We start from the raw sequence: 15,325 nt of genomic DNA on the forward strand, positions 1-15,325 counted from the left end.
AAACAAAAAGTGAAGTTGTAATTTCGAAGAGGCCTACTACAAAGCCCTTTATTTTCAATAAAGTTGCTTGCAGGCATGTTCTGAAACAATGGGATGGCAGTTAAGATTCCAGTTAAGCTACTGTGTGAGAAGTTGCATTCCAATAAACTTGATAGATTCTCAAATGTGCTGGGAATTACACCACTCCAATTATTATTATTGAGCAGGAGAAATTCCGGTAAATTTAGATGCCCAAGTTCTGGTGGTATATTTCGAGTGAGGTGGTTATAGCGTAGCTTCATTGCAATCTGCAAGCTTGAAAGAGAACCCAACTCTTGAGTTATCTCACTAGAAAATAAGTTTCCACCCATCTGCAGCACAGTCAAACGTGAGAGGTTTCCCAAAGATGCAGGTATATTTCCAGAGAACTTATTTTCTGAGAGTTTCAGAATCTCAAGCAGTGTAAGAGTTCCAGTCTCATTTGGTAAGGTACTTATAAAGATTTAACGGCTTACATTGTATTGTATTGTGTTTATGTTGTTTGAGACTTAGACTGACTTTATGAAGCTTGTGTTTATGTTATTTTATTTGTGTTGTTTTATTGGAATATTGATCAATGTTTTAGAGTTGTTGTAAGAAGTAACTTTATATGAATTACATTGAATGTTCAACACAGGAAACAGTACAACAGAATGGACTATACCGAAAAAACCGACCAAAACAAACCGGGTTAAATCAATTTGGTTTTCTCAAATTTATGTAATGCTTTGGATGATTCGGTTTTAGATTAGGACTAAATCGATTAAATCAATTTTTCAGTTTTTACAACCGAATTAATTGAATCGACGGTTTACTCAACCTATGGACGACTCTTCAACCCACGAGATCGTGTCATGGAGCTCCAACAAAAAGAGCTTGGTCGTTTGGAACGCTCCTGAATTTGCCACCTGTTTCACTATTTCAAGCACAATAACTTCTCCAGCTTCATCAGGCAACTTCCTACAGTAATCGTCAGGGTTCTTTGATAGATTCAGGAAGAGCTAGATTTGAAGAAGAAATAGAAATGCTTTCACGCAAGAAAGCTGCACTTGAGGCTAATGTTTTGAGGTTTAGATCAGCTATGGAGCATCAGTTGAAAGAGATGACAGTGCGAGAGTGATCAAATGGAGCGGAGGCAGGACACTTTGTTTAACTTCTTACAAAAGGCTGTTCAAGACCCTTCTTTTGTTGAACATCTTGTTCGTAAGATTGAATCTACGGATTGTCGCCTCTTATAATAAGAAAAGAAAACTGCCTCAAATTGATCAAACCAAGCCAGTTGGAGAAAATAGTCTTTTGGACAACAACAGTAGTTGTAGACCTGAGTTTGGTAAAATTTTTCAACAAGATTTCTCAAATAAGGTCATTTGGATGAGTGATGAAGTTCACTTTAGTGAGATTAAAAGTAGTACTAGAAATGAAATTAATTTTAATGAGATTGAAAGTAGTAGTAGAAGTAACATTAATTATTGTAGTGATAAGATTGGTTATTATAGTAGTGAGATTAAATTTAATGATGCGATATATATTTGGATACAAAAACTATAGTAGGAGTGAGGTAAATTTTAATAAGAAAAAAAAATTACCATTAAAAATATTAGTTTAAATGTGTGATAAAAATTATTTTTATTTATATTTTAATATTATATAACATTTAATATATTAAAAATTTATTCAATCAAAATATTGATACAGTAAATTATGTTAAAATAATAATTACAATTTTAAGCATTAAAAATTATTTGAAATATTTTAAAAAAAGGTTAATAACGTCTATAATCCTTAAACTTTAATTCAAAATTTATTTTGGTCCTTAAACTTTAAAAAGTTTTAATTAGATCTTTAATTGCCCAATGTTGTCTTATTTTGATCCTTCTTTCTATGAAACTATTTAATTGACAAAAAATGCAAGCTAGCACCATGTGTTGACATTAGCTAACATATCATATGACAAATGAAGGATCAAAATATTATTCTCTCAAAATTTAAAGACCAAAGGCAAAATTATCTCAAAATTTTAAATCTTTTATACATGTCTTATAAAAATATTAAATTTAAAATGATATTTGCATTTTTTTATAATATAACTTATTAAATAAAAATAGAAAATAAATATTTAAACTTAAAATTAAGTTAAAATTTTCAAATTCCTTTTTTAAAAATTTAATACTTTTTAAAAACAAAAAAAAAATTATTAAAAATATTATTTTACTCATAAGTCATAATAAAATATATTATTTTCTATCAAAATTTTATTTTTAAAATATTAAATATCTTTTATTTTTCCTTTTTAAATATTTTTATAAAATACATTTTATAAAAAAGAAATAATAAAAATGTTTTAAATTATGTTTTTATTTTATTTGAATATAATGTTTTTATATTTTTAAATAGATTAATATATCTATTTTTGAAAACAATATGGAGATTTTTACATAATATTTTAATATGATATACAGTTTTTATTTAATTTCTTAAACTGATATAGAGTTTTTATTTCAACTTAATTTTAATTTTTTAAAAAATATATTTTCTGTTAAAAATATTATTTTATTGGTAAATCATATCATAATAAAAATTTAAAAGTATTTTAAATTATAATATTTTATAAAATATATTTGAAATATATAAAAATCAATTTTTTCTTGAATTATTTTTATCTTTTCCTTTATTTATTTTTTATAAAATATATTTGAAAAAGTAAAATAAAAGATATTTAATATTTTGAAATATATTTTATGGATAGAAAATAATACTTTTATTATGATTTATTAGTAAAATAATATTTTTAATAGAAAATATTTTTTTAAAAAATGATATTGAATTTAAAAAAAGAATTTGAATTTTTAACTTAATTTTTAAAAAAAACTATTAGCTATTAAAAACAAAAAATATATATAACTAATAAATTTTATTACAATAAAAAATATAACAATATAATTTTACATTTAATATTTTATAAAATATATATGAAATATATAAAATTTTGAGATAATTTCATCTTTGATCTTTAAATTTAAAAAAAAAAATTATTTTAATCTCTTATCTATCATGTGAGATGTTAATTGACCTCATCGCATAGTGACAATTGGTATTTGTCATCAATTTAAACGTTTCCATAAACGTGAAGACCAAAATAGGACAACTTTTAACAATTAGGGTTTTAGTTAAAAAAATTTTAAGTTTAAGGATTAAAGTAAAATTTGAGTTAAAGTTTATGGACTATAGATACTAGTAATCCATCAAAAAATAATAATAGTTATAAATATAATATTAAAATAAAAATATATAGCAAAATAAACAAATTTAAATATAAATATAAATAATTATTATTCAAAAAATCAAAATATACTTACACAACTTAAAATAAAAGTTAGCAATATTAATTTATTTTATTATATATTTATTTATCTATTTTAATTAATTATAAAAAATGTTTAGTTTTTTAATATTTATTAGGAATTTATTTGTTTCTATATTTATTATTTTTATCTATATATTTATTAATAATTTTATTATATAATTATATAAATGATATATTTCATAATTATAAAGAAGTTATGAAAATACAGAATTAAAAAAAAAAATTCAAAACAAGGAAAAGACAAAGTTAGGAAATTTCCATACTTGTGCCGTAGATTAGAGAGAGAGAAAAAAAAAAAGATAAAGAGGGGTATTAAAGGAAAGAGGGCTATACTTCGGTGAATAAAACTCCATTAAATCATTTTTAGCTTCGTGGCTACTAGGTAAAAAAAGCCTTAAAAAGACACAAAGTTCGGGTTTGATCTCGACCTTTCCCGCCTCCCCCTTACAACTAGGTTTCTATCCTCCTTTGAAACCAAAAAAAAAAAAACTCCATTAAATCTTAAAGGTCCAGTTGAAACAAAGGCGCCAGTGTGGTAGTTTATGTCCCATTGTAACACAACAGTATATTTCAAACGATTGTACGGTAAGATTCAAGGCAAAATTCGCACCTCATTGAGGTTGCGAGCTGATCCAAATAAGGCGGGATTTGGTTACCGGAATTATCACTCACGGTATATTTTTACTGGTTATCGAGATTTAATCTAAACTAAAATTACAACATTTTATCCGTGAATGTTGAGGCATGCTATTTTAGATATTACAATGGTTTCTCATAACACGCAAAATTCTAATGAAGATGAAGCAAGTCCACAGAGATGAATATCTGAAAGAGAACCGAAAGATGCTCAGACCAGACTCGAGGGTCTTTTATTCGCACCTGAAACATTAGACCTTTCAGATACAGGCACATCTTTTACATTCAAAATGGATTCATCTTTCGCTCAAAGAGTACAAATGAATGGAAGCCCAACAGTGCATTCCCTGCAACAGAGATTGAATTCCAATGAAGAACCTGATAGCCATATTTCCTGCCAATTAAATCTAACTCTGGCATCTTCACCGGTCCCTTACCTTCAGTCGGCAACCGGAGAGGGAACCCTCCGGTGGAGTGCTTTTTTCATGTTTTTTCTTACTACCGTCTACTACCCTTTTGTCTTTTTTTTTTAAATTTAAAAAATTATAAAATATTTTTTTAAAAAAATAATATGAAAAATAAATTTTATTATTATATAAAAATAATAAAATTTATTATTGAGGAAGCATCTACTTACATCAGCATAAAATTTTTTATTTTTTATTTTTTTAATTTTTAATTTCAATAGATTCAAAAAATGAAATTAAATATATTTTTAATTTATTTTTTATCTTTTAGATTTATTAAAATCAATAATTAAAAAATATAAAAATTACTTTTTTTATGTAACTTGATCCCTCCGCTTTATTATTTTATTAAAAAAATATATTATTATTTTATAATTTAATATTTTATTATATAAAAATTTTAATAAAATATTTTAAATAGTCATTTTTTTATTGTAATTCGTTTTCGCTATTTTGTCATACTTGCATTCAAACATATGTTCACCTCAATTTTAATCTTATCATTATAATAATCAATTTATCATTATAATAATTAATTTCATATTTATTATTGATTTCACTCTCACTAAAATTAATCTAACCATAAATTAAAATAAAACTTAATTGAAACTTATCCGGTATAAATCCAAACAATCTTTCAAACTTAAATTAATTTATCTTTACGGTTAACAATACGAAATCAAAATGATCCAAAGATGAATCAAACTTGCATAATTCAAGTAACAAATTCATATAATATGAACTCTGACATGATTCAAATATAAAATGACCTAAATTTTTTTCAACCCAAAATTACCCAATGATCTAACCAATATGCCAAATTACTCCTCCTACAAAAAATAACATTACATTCACAGTTCGAATTTAAGGTCTATTTGGATGGACAATGAGATTGATTTTAGTAAGATTAAAAACAGTGATAGATATGAGATTAATTATTTTAGTTATGAAATTAAATACTGTAGTGTTAAGATTAAAATTAATGGTGAGATATATGTTTGGATGCAAAAGCAGTAGTAACGATAAGATTAATTGTAATAAAAAGAAAAAATGATTATTAAATATATTAGTTTAAAAGTATATTAATCAATTATTTTTTTACATATATTTTAATACTATTTAATATTTAATATATTAAAAATTTATTCAATCAAAATATTGACACATATTAAATTATATTAAAATAATAATTAAAATTTTAAGTATAAAAAATTATTTGAAATATTTAATATTTCAAAAAATAATACTTGTAACAATTATAAATATAATATTAAAATGAAATATATAACAAAATAAAATATTCAAATATTAATAAAAATAATTATTATTTAAACAAAACAAAACATATTTACAAATCCTAAAATAAGAGTTAATAATACTAATTTATTTTGTTATTTATTTAGTTATCTATTTTAATTAATTAATTATAAAAAAATGTTTTTTAATATTTACTAGAAATTTATTTGATTGAATTATTTTTGTATATTTATTATTTTTATCTATTTATTTATTAATAATTTTATTATAAAATTACATAACTAATATATTTTATAATTATAAAATTTTTGTAAGGAGATAAAAGGGGTATAAAAGGAAGAAGATCTGTGGTTGGAAAAATAAAACTCCACTGGACCTTAAAGGTCCAATTGAAAAAATGGGGGCCAGCGCGGTAGATTATGCTTCACCGCGACACGACAGTGTTTTGCCAAATGAGTGCGCGGTGAGATTCAAAGCAAAATTCGCACCTAACTGACACTGCGGGCTGATCCAAATAAAGCCTAAGTCAAGCCGGCCAGCTGGTGATTATTTGGTGTTTTGTTCCGTCCAGTCATTTGTCTAGCGAAAGACTACAGTTTAAGAGTGGGGGAAAGAAAGATTTATTACAGTTTCCATTAATAATTGTGCAGAAAAACAATTATGACAGAATAGTTGCTGATGATAAAACCAATCGCATACAATTTTTTTTATATTATTTTTATTCCTTTATTAATTTTTTTTCTAACATTTATTCCCTTCTTTTTGTGCAAAATAGATGGATCAAATCATCCTTCTCAAGCGTATACCTAGAGATTAGCTAAGAAGAAATGATGAATGTTTCTTGTATTTTTTTGGTTTGTTCAAAAGGCAGAGTACCACAACAAGGGAAGAAGCTCTATAACAAGGGAAAGACGAGAAATTGAGTTCGAACTTCAATTTTAATGTCTTTTAAAGACGTTCATGATCACCAAATTAAGAAGCTGAAGACAATGTTTATTGTATTAGTTGTCATATTCTGGGTTAATTAAAGTGTTGATTAGTATATCCTGTTTCTGGTTATGTATTTATCACGGTGGGTCTGTGAGGTTCCCATGGAATTAAAGTGGTAGTTGTTGCCTCAATATGCACTCCACCTTTATTTGATGATCTTAACAGAAGTGTTGCTCTTAGGACTTGGGCCCAAGGATATATACTTCTAAGTCTAGTGGATTTTTTATTCGATGCCATATATTAAAGATTCTTACTTTTAATATTATATATATATATATATATATATTGAAGTTGGGTAATGTATACAAAAATGCTTTATGTTGTTACAAAAGTGTTGACGTCATTTGTTTAATTTGGAAAGAGTTATAATGCAAATTATGCAATCTTTATATGATTTAATCGTAATTATAAAATTTTAATAAAAATTATATTTATTTGATTAAAATATTATAAATAAATTTATCTATTTGTTATAAATTAAAATTTTGTTATATTACTATTTATAGACAAACTAGGCAAGTACACCAAAATTGAAGGTTCATTTTATTAATTTTTAATTTATTCTAAATCTATTATCTTTATAATTATTTAATTAAAAAATATTATGCATATAAATTTTTTTGACTTTATAATATGCAAGTATCAACTTTAAGATTGTTTTATTGATTGCAAAATTATCTTTAATATACAAAAGGGGAAGAGAGCAAGAGATAAGGTATCTTTTTGAAAAGTATTGTAGTGAGATTGAGTAGATTACTACAAAGAATAAAGGTTTTTGTTTTAAGTCTTAGGAAAAAGATAAAGTTGTAATTTTTCAAATCAAGTTAGTGAATTGAGGCTTGGTGTAGATAAGTAAGAGAGAGGACATAAGTGACTTTTGAAAAAAGACTGGACCTCTATAAATCTTGTATTTGATTTTTCTATCTCTATTATCTTTACTTTGCATTATTGTTGTTTTATTTGCTTTAAGTTCATTAATTGTTGTTATTTGTATCATGTTTTGATATTGAGTTTAATTCCTGTTTTGATATTGAGTTTAATTCCATTTTCAATTATATTGAAATTCATTTTTAAGAGACTCTTAGATCATCATCTCACCTAAAAAGCTAAGTTAATATATATGTATGTGTGTGTATATGCCTGTCCTTGAATTATACCTCTTTTCACAATTTGAAACTTCTAAAAAAAAAATTTATGATTTCATACTTGACTTTAATTTTATCATGTAATTTACCCAAAATATGAATTTTATTAATAATATATTGATTTGGCAAGACATCGATGAATAAAATCATGACATGCGACCGTATTTTCATTTGTCAATATGTATCATATCATTATTTTACCTAACATCGTCAATCAATGGTACAAAATGATTGTCGAAAGCGCAAATCATGATTTTTTTTATAAATATTAAATCATAAAAAATATATAATTCAGTGACTAATTTACACATTAACCCTTATCAAAATTTCTTCTTAACCAAGAGTTAAATTTTATAATACAATGAAATAGACAAGTCTATTGAAAATAGACAAAACAAAATTATTGGATGCAATTTTATAAAAGTGAGTCATTTTAGATTTCTAACTTCAAGATAACATTTATACTATTTAATCACAGTGTAACAACACAAAGTATGACATGAAAAGGTGTGAACCAAATAAGATTTTCAGTAGTATAATGGATGCAGCGTGTTTTTGGTTAAAGGATCTATCCAACATGTTGCTGCCAATAATTCTTCCAAATGTACAAATTAATAAATTTTGTAATTTTTGCAATTACTATTCGTTCGTTAATTGTATCACAGTATTGCTTTTTCGTAGATGATCTGATAGTAAGATATGATTCTGACTTATTAGATGAATAAAACACAACATTTATCTAAAAAATTATTTATAAAAATAAATTTGTAATTTATATACTCTCTTAAATTCAGTGAGAAAAATTAAGGGTAAAAAAGAAATAAAATTTATCCCTACAGAGTTTGTTGGCAATAACAAACAATGAAACACAAAGTTTAAGAGATTTGGTCTGTTTATCTCATTCCCACCAACACCACCTCACAATTACAAATGCCGCGCCGAGCAACTAATAAGAAATCTCAATTATTACTTCATAATAAATACAGGGAGAGCTCACAATTTCATAATAAGGGAGGGCTCAAGCCTACACAGGGCCTACATAGATCTGACTTTATTGGACTAATAATTTAAAATAAGATATGATGATATGATAAAATAAAATAAAAGCAAAATATATTAATTTTTAAAAATATATATATGAATTTAATAAAAAATTAATATTTAATATAATTATAAAAATATATTTTTTATTTTTCGTGTTAAAATAAATTACAATACATATTTTTCGTGTTAAATACGATAAGTGTATATGAATTACTAGATGTATTTTGATGTCTACATGATAAAGAAAAGCCATTGCTAACATGTTTGACTTGCATTTCCGACGAAATGACCAACACGTCTTGCTTGCATTCACAACCACGTCCCGCGACCCCTAAAATGTCAACTTTGATTGGATATTTGAGAGTCAACAAGCTGAGATTGATTTAAAAGTTTGAAACCACTGAAGTAAACCTTACCTTTCTCTTGATCACATGTTATTTATCCTTCATCTTCCCTTCTTTTGCCTTCACGGTTTGTCCCCAATAAACCTCCCTTGATAGAGGTTGTCTTGATTCTTTCATATTTTTAAATTTTATTCAATCCCAAATAAATTTCTCTTATCAGTCAAAATCATTTCGTGATTTGGAACAACATTTCTAGGGGTTGATAGAAGTATATTAAGAAAATCTTTCTTCTCTACAAAGTGTTTGTGTTTTTAACACTTATCAAATTTCAATTATCGTGTTTTGTGAGTTTTTGAAGCATTTTAACTATAATTCTCTTTATTATAATCTTGCAATCAACTAATTATAACAAAAAATCAAGTAGAGATTAATCATTAAAAAGTGTAAGTTCTAAAATAGATTTTATATAATATTAAATTTTGATTAATTAATTATATCGGTCATTTTCTCCTGAGTTTTTATCCTTCATTCTAAAGTCTATAAAAAACAAATGTAAAATCAAAATTGACTTGATAAATATCAAAGATTTGAATTTAGTATTTACTTGATGAAATTTCTATGAACCTTACAATTGAATTATGATTTGATGGTGAATTTTCTTCCCTTTTCTTCCTCATCACCAACTTTTGTGTCTTTCTTGTTGTTTTTTCATTTTAATTTAAAAAATACATCAATCCATGGATCAAATTATATGTCAAATTCATGAGCCAAGCTTTGAATAGGATATTCCAGCTTCAAGATCGACTCAACTCGATCCGTGATATTATTATATTATTTTTTGATCAAATTTGATATTAGTATGTTAGTAATAAATAATTATTTATAGTTAATTTTGATTATAAAATATATTTAAAAATATAAAAATAAAAATATTTTTAATATTAAAGAGCTTTTAAATGGACTAGCCTAGATTAATCTTGAGCTTAAATTTTCAAGATACCAATTAAGCCTGGCCTAACTTGGTCCGACCCACAAACATAAGAGAACCAAAGATATTTGTATCCAGTATCACATGATTGAAACTTGAGTTGGCATGCATTTGCTTATCATTCATTTATGAGATATCGGACAGTGATTTAGGCATTTTCCTTTCAATTTCCATTCCCCTAATGAATTTCTTAGATGGGTCGAAATCATTTGGGGCAAAATTTTTAATGGGGTTGGTAGAAATATGATAAGACGATCTTTTTCTTCTCTACCAAATCTCCATGTTTTTCTTCTTTAATTTTTAATCTTTCGGTCTAAAGTCTATGTAAGACAAAGATAAAATAAAATTGACTTGATAATATCAAATGACTTGATGAAATTACTAAGAAACTTACAATCGAATTATGATTTTCTCTTGAAGTTTCTCTTCCATTTTCTTCCCCTCACCATTGTCTCTCATCTTTTTTTTTTTTAAAGGAACGATTAGGAACTACACAAATATACATCCATTATCACACATTAGATCAGCTCTTTTTTTTTTTTTTTGGTCAGTGACCATTAGATCAGCTAAAGGCCACGCACAAGAAAAAAAAAAAAAAAGTAGACCCACATCACATAAAATAAATGAAAGGATGAGGAGAAGAAAAACTTAAAAGTAGCTTCTGAATGGACCAAGGACCAAGAAAATTGAGAGGCAAATAATCTGTCGTTGAAAGAGATTAAATCTGAAGGAGCTTTCTGCGCATGCATACAAGAAAGTAAGGAGTGATAAAAGTGGCAATAAAGGATGGTTGAATCGGTAAGAATTAAATATTTTATTTGTATAGTTTAGATTTGATTTTTTTTATTAATTATTCCTCTTGATAGATAATTTTCAATTTAAGCCCTTTTTTAAGTCTGCGATGTCTTGTCCTCGGGCTGGGGAAGGCTCCTCTCACTCTAAAGTTTTATTAATAAAAAAAAGTGATGAAATCAACTTATATGCTAAAACTAAAAGAAATTTATGCATTTTTTAACCATTAATTTAATATATATTATATTACAGAATATAAAATTATCGAATAAGATGTATTGACATGAATACTTACGTTGATAGACTCTCTTTATGACACATAAGATAATATTTGTATCATATTATTTATCAAGTAATTCTATTTAATAAATTATTTAAATTTAATATGTTTGAATAATTATTTAAATTCAAATCAAAATCTATAAAATATTAAAAATTTTAAATAAATTTTAAATTCAAATATATTAAATTATAAATTATCTTTCTTTTTTAATTTAATCATAGTTTCAAATATATATAGGTTTAATAAACTTTTATTTGCTGTCAAATAATTTTATTTAATAAATTATATAAATTAAATATTTTTAGGTAACTATTTAAATTCAAATAAAACTTTACCAAAAACTAAAAATTTTATATAAATTTTAAATTTAAATATATTAAATCATAATTTATCTTTTCTTTTCAAATTTAATCATAGCTTTACACATATCTATATTATGTGTATGTGTCAGCTTAATAAATTTTTATTTATTGAAATCAAAATCTCAAAATAAAAATAAAGAGCTCATAAAATGAGAGCATCACCTCCTAGCCAATGTTATTTTATTTGTTATTATTAAAATTAGAAATTGAAGAATATAATCTTTTTTATTTGATAATTATGGTTTATGAGTTTTGACATTAATGGATAAAAATTAGAAAGAATAATAACCATATCATACTCATGAACAAATAAATTCAATTTATGCCTTTATTATTCTTTTATTTCTTTTATTATTTTTTTATTTTAAAAATAAGTTTGTGATGGTGATAGATTGTTTTTTCTTTGTTTTTGTAATATTGATTTTTTTTCTTTAGATTTCAATAATGAAAAGAAAATGAGCACACATTTAGATTGGTTTCAACTCGATAATAAGCATAGTTCATTATTTTTTTCATAGTCTATTTCTTTTTTTTTCATTTTCTCCTCTATTTGTTTGTTTTTTTTCCAACCTTGTATTTGGTTTTACTTACATTATATGATATATACATTTATATTTGATTTATTCTTAAAAAAATTGGTTCATATGTTTATATATATATATATATATATATATATACATTCTCAATTTTTATATTTGGTCAAATCAAAATCTATAAAATATTGAAAATTTTACATAAATTTTAAATTTAAATATATTAAATTATAAATTACCTTTATTTTTAATTTAATCATAATTTCAAATATATATAGGCTTAATAAACTTTTATCCTCTGTCAAATAATTTTATTTAATATTTTTGAATAACTATTTAAATTTAAATCAAACTCTAACAAAATTAAAAATTTTACATAAATTTTAAATTCAAATATATTAAATCATAATTTATCTTTATCTTTTTAAATTTAATCATAACTCTACATATATATATATATATATATATATATATATGTGTGTGTGTGTGTGTGTGTGTGTGTGAGCTTAATAAATTTTTATTTGCTAAAATTAAAATCTCAAAATAAAAGTAAAGAACTCATAAAGTGAGTGCATCACCTTCTAACCAATTTTATTTTATTTGTTATTATTAGAATTAGAAATTGAAGAATAAAATTTTTCTTTATTTGAGGATTATGATTTATGGATTTTGACAAAAATGGACAAAAGCTAGAAAGAATAATAACCACATCATACTCATGAATAAGTAAATTCATTTTATGCCTTTATTATTCTTTTATTTTTATTTTTTAGTTTTAAAATTAAATTTGTTATGGTGTTGGATTTTTTTTATAATATTGATTTTTTTTAGATTTCAATAATGAAAGGAAAATGAGCGCATATTTGACTGGGTTTCAACTAGGTAATAGGCATAGTTCATTACTTTTTTATATTATATTCTTTTTTATTATTTTCCTCTACTTGTTTGTTTCTTCAAACTTATTATTTGATTTTATTTGTATTATATGATATATGCATCTAGATTTGATCTATTCTAATATAAATTGGTTCATATGTTTATATATATAGATATATATATTTTGTTAAACTAAATATTTGCTATGCATAAGTATAAGAGATCTAAATTATATATAATTCTCAATTTTTATATTTAGTTTATGCTTTAATCAAAGTTGTTAATATCGTACAGGATAATATTTTAATTTTTTTTAAAAATATGGTATATATCGGTATAAGTTATTTTGACATATTATTTTAGATTTTTCGGTTTAGTACAAATATATTTATTAACGTTTATGAACTTGTACATTATAATATTATTAATAATCTACAAAATAAATGTGCAATATATTCAAAAATCAAATAAATAAGTTTAAAAACATAAGAAATAATATCATAAATTTTTTTTGATATTTTTTAATACTTAATCTGATTATATAATATTTAAATAAGCATTTTTCATATAAATATTAAGATAAAAACAAAGAAATGAAAAAAATTAACCAAGACTTTATGATTGTTAAACTTTATAAAAGGAATATAACTGTTTTCTTGAAAAAAATTGAAATACTTATAAACTTTGGTTTGAAAAAATAAAGTATAAAAAAATTAAAATAAAAAATAAAAAACTCAACTTTTAAGAGTTATTTTGTTAATTAATTTTATTTTTATTAGGGTAAAAATAATTAAACAACAAAAGAACGTTAAAAATTATAAAATATATTTCACATTCATGTACTAGTCGAAACATGTTATTTCATCAAAATTTACCATGTTATTTCATCGAAATTCACCAAAACTGACCGAAACTAACGAAAACAATCGATATTAGCTGGTGCCAAATCTAATACAAAAAATTATTCTTAGATGTATCATATTTTGGTATAACTAGAGCATACCAACTAATATGACTATTACCGAAATGAAATTAACAACTATGGTTCTAATAAAAAAAACAACTACATATGTTAAAGTATATATATAAAAAAAATAAGAACTAATAAAAAGCAAATGGTTATGAGCAAATTAATAATTATGTTTTGTAGTTCAATAATAATAATAATAATAATAATTATTATTATTATTATTATTATTATTATTTGATATTTTATTTTTGGTTTAGGTTTATAAGATTTAATAATTTAAGAATATTTTGCTAATATAAATGTCTTTTACAATTTAATTAAATGATATTTATTTTTTATATATCCATATCAATATATAAACAATTATTAATCTTGACTTTTCTTTTAATAAGCCAAAGTAAGATTTTATTAAAAATAATGAAATAGTTATAAATATCCAACCACAATTAAGAGTACAATACAGCACAGAAAGAATATAAACCTGAAAGAAATTATATTGACATCACGTGAGGAATCTGAAAGTGTAGATAACAACATTTTTAACACTAAAAAATAATAATAATAAACCATTAATAAAAACTTGATTATTTAAAACTAAACTTTGCTTTTTTGATTGAACAAGAAAGAACGAGTAGCAAAATTTTTGTTGTTTAGTAAATGAATTGAAAAATAATTTTTATGAAAAAGAAAAAAAATTTTATAATTCTTTGAAATTTTACAAAAGCTTTGACTATGAAAAAGTATTACAATATGTATAAACTCTTATTTAGTTGTACCTTAACATTTATGAATGTATGATTACATATAATAAATCAATAAATGTTTGCATTTTTTTATTAAAGTGATATAAAAAATTATGATTAATAAATTTATTTTTAATTATTAAAAATTATACAAAAATCATGTGCATGGTATAGGTTAAAAAACTAGTTTTAATATATTTAAGGAATGAGATTAGATTTTTTTTTTTCTATTTTTATTTATCTTTCTCATCTTTTGTATCTATTAAAATCAATATTTCAAAAAAAATATGTAAAACTTTTTAAGTTTATATTGGGTAAACTGATCCCTTCGCTTTGATGTGTTGTTAGCATATAATGCTATACATTGCAATGACACATCATAAAAAAATAAATTTTAAATATATTTTTAGGATTAAATGTATTGACATTTTAAAATTTTAAAATTTTTAAAATTAATTTTTTAATAAAGTGTTATTGTGTGGTACATTACTAGTATATAGAATTTATATACTA

The 15,325-nt window shown here is 23.4% G+C and overlaps 1 pseudogene; it reads left to right on the top strand.

The window, feature by feature from the left end:
• The first annotated feature begins 759 nt into the window (after positions 1-759).
• Positions 760-15,325, top strand: part of LOC111287784 (heat stress transcription factor A-5-like) — a 51,469-nt pseudogene continuing 36,903 nt past the window's right edge.

The sequence above is a fragment of the Durio zibethinus genome, chromosome 4 (genome assembly GCF_047325235.1).
Source record: "Durio zibethinus cultivar Kanyao isolate XHJ-2024 chromosome 4, ASM4732523v1, whole genome shotgun sequence".
In the NCBI taxonomy this organism is placed as follows: domain Eukaryota; kingdom Viridiplantae; phylum Streptophyta; class Magnoliopsida; order Malvales; family Malvaceae; genus Durio; species Durio zibethinus.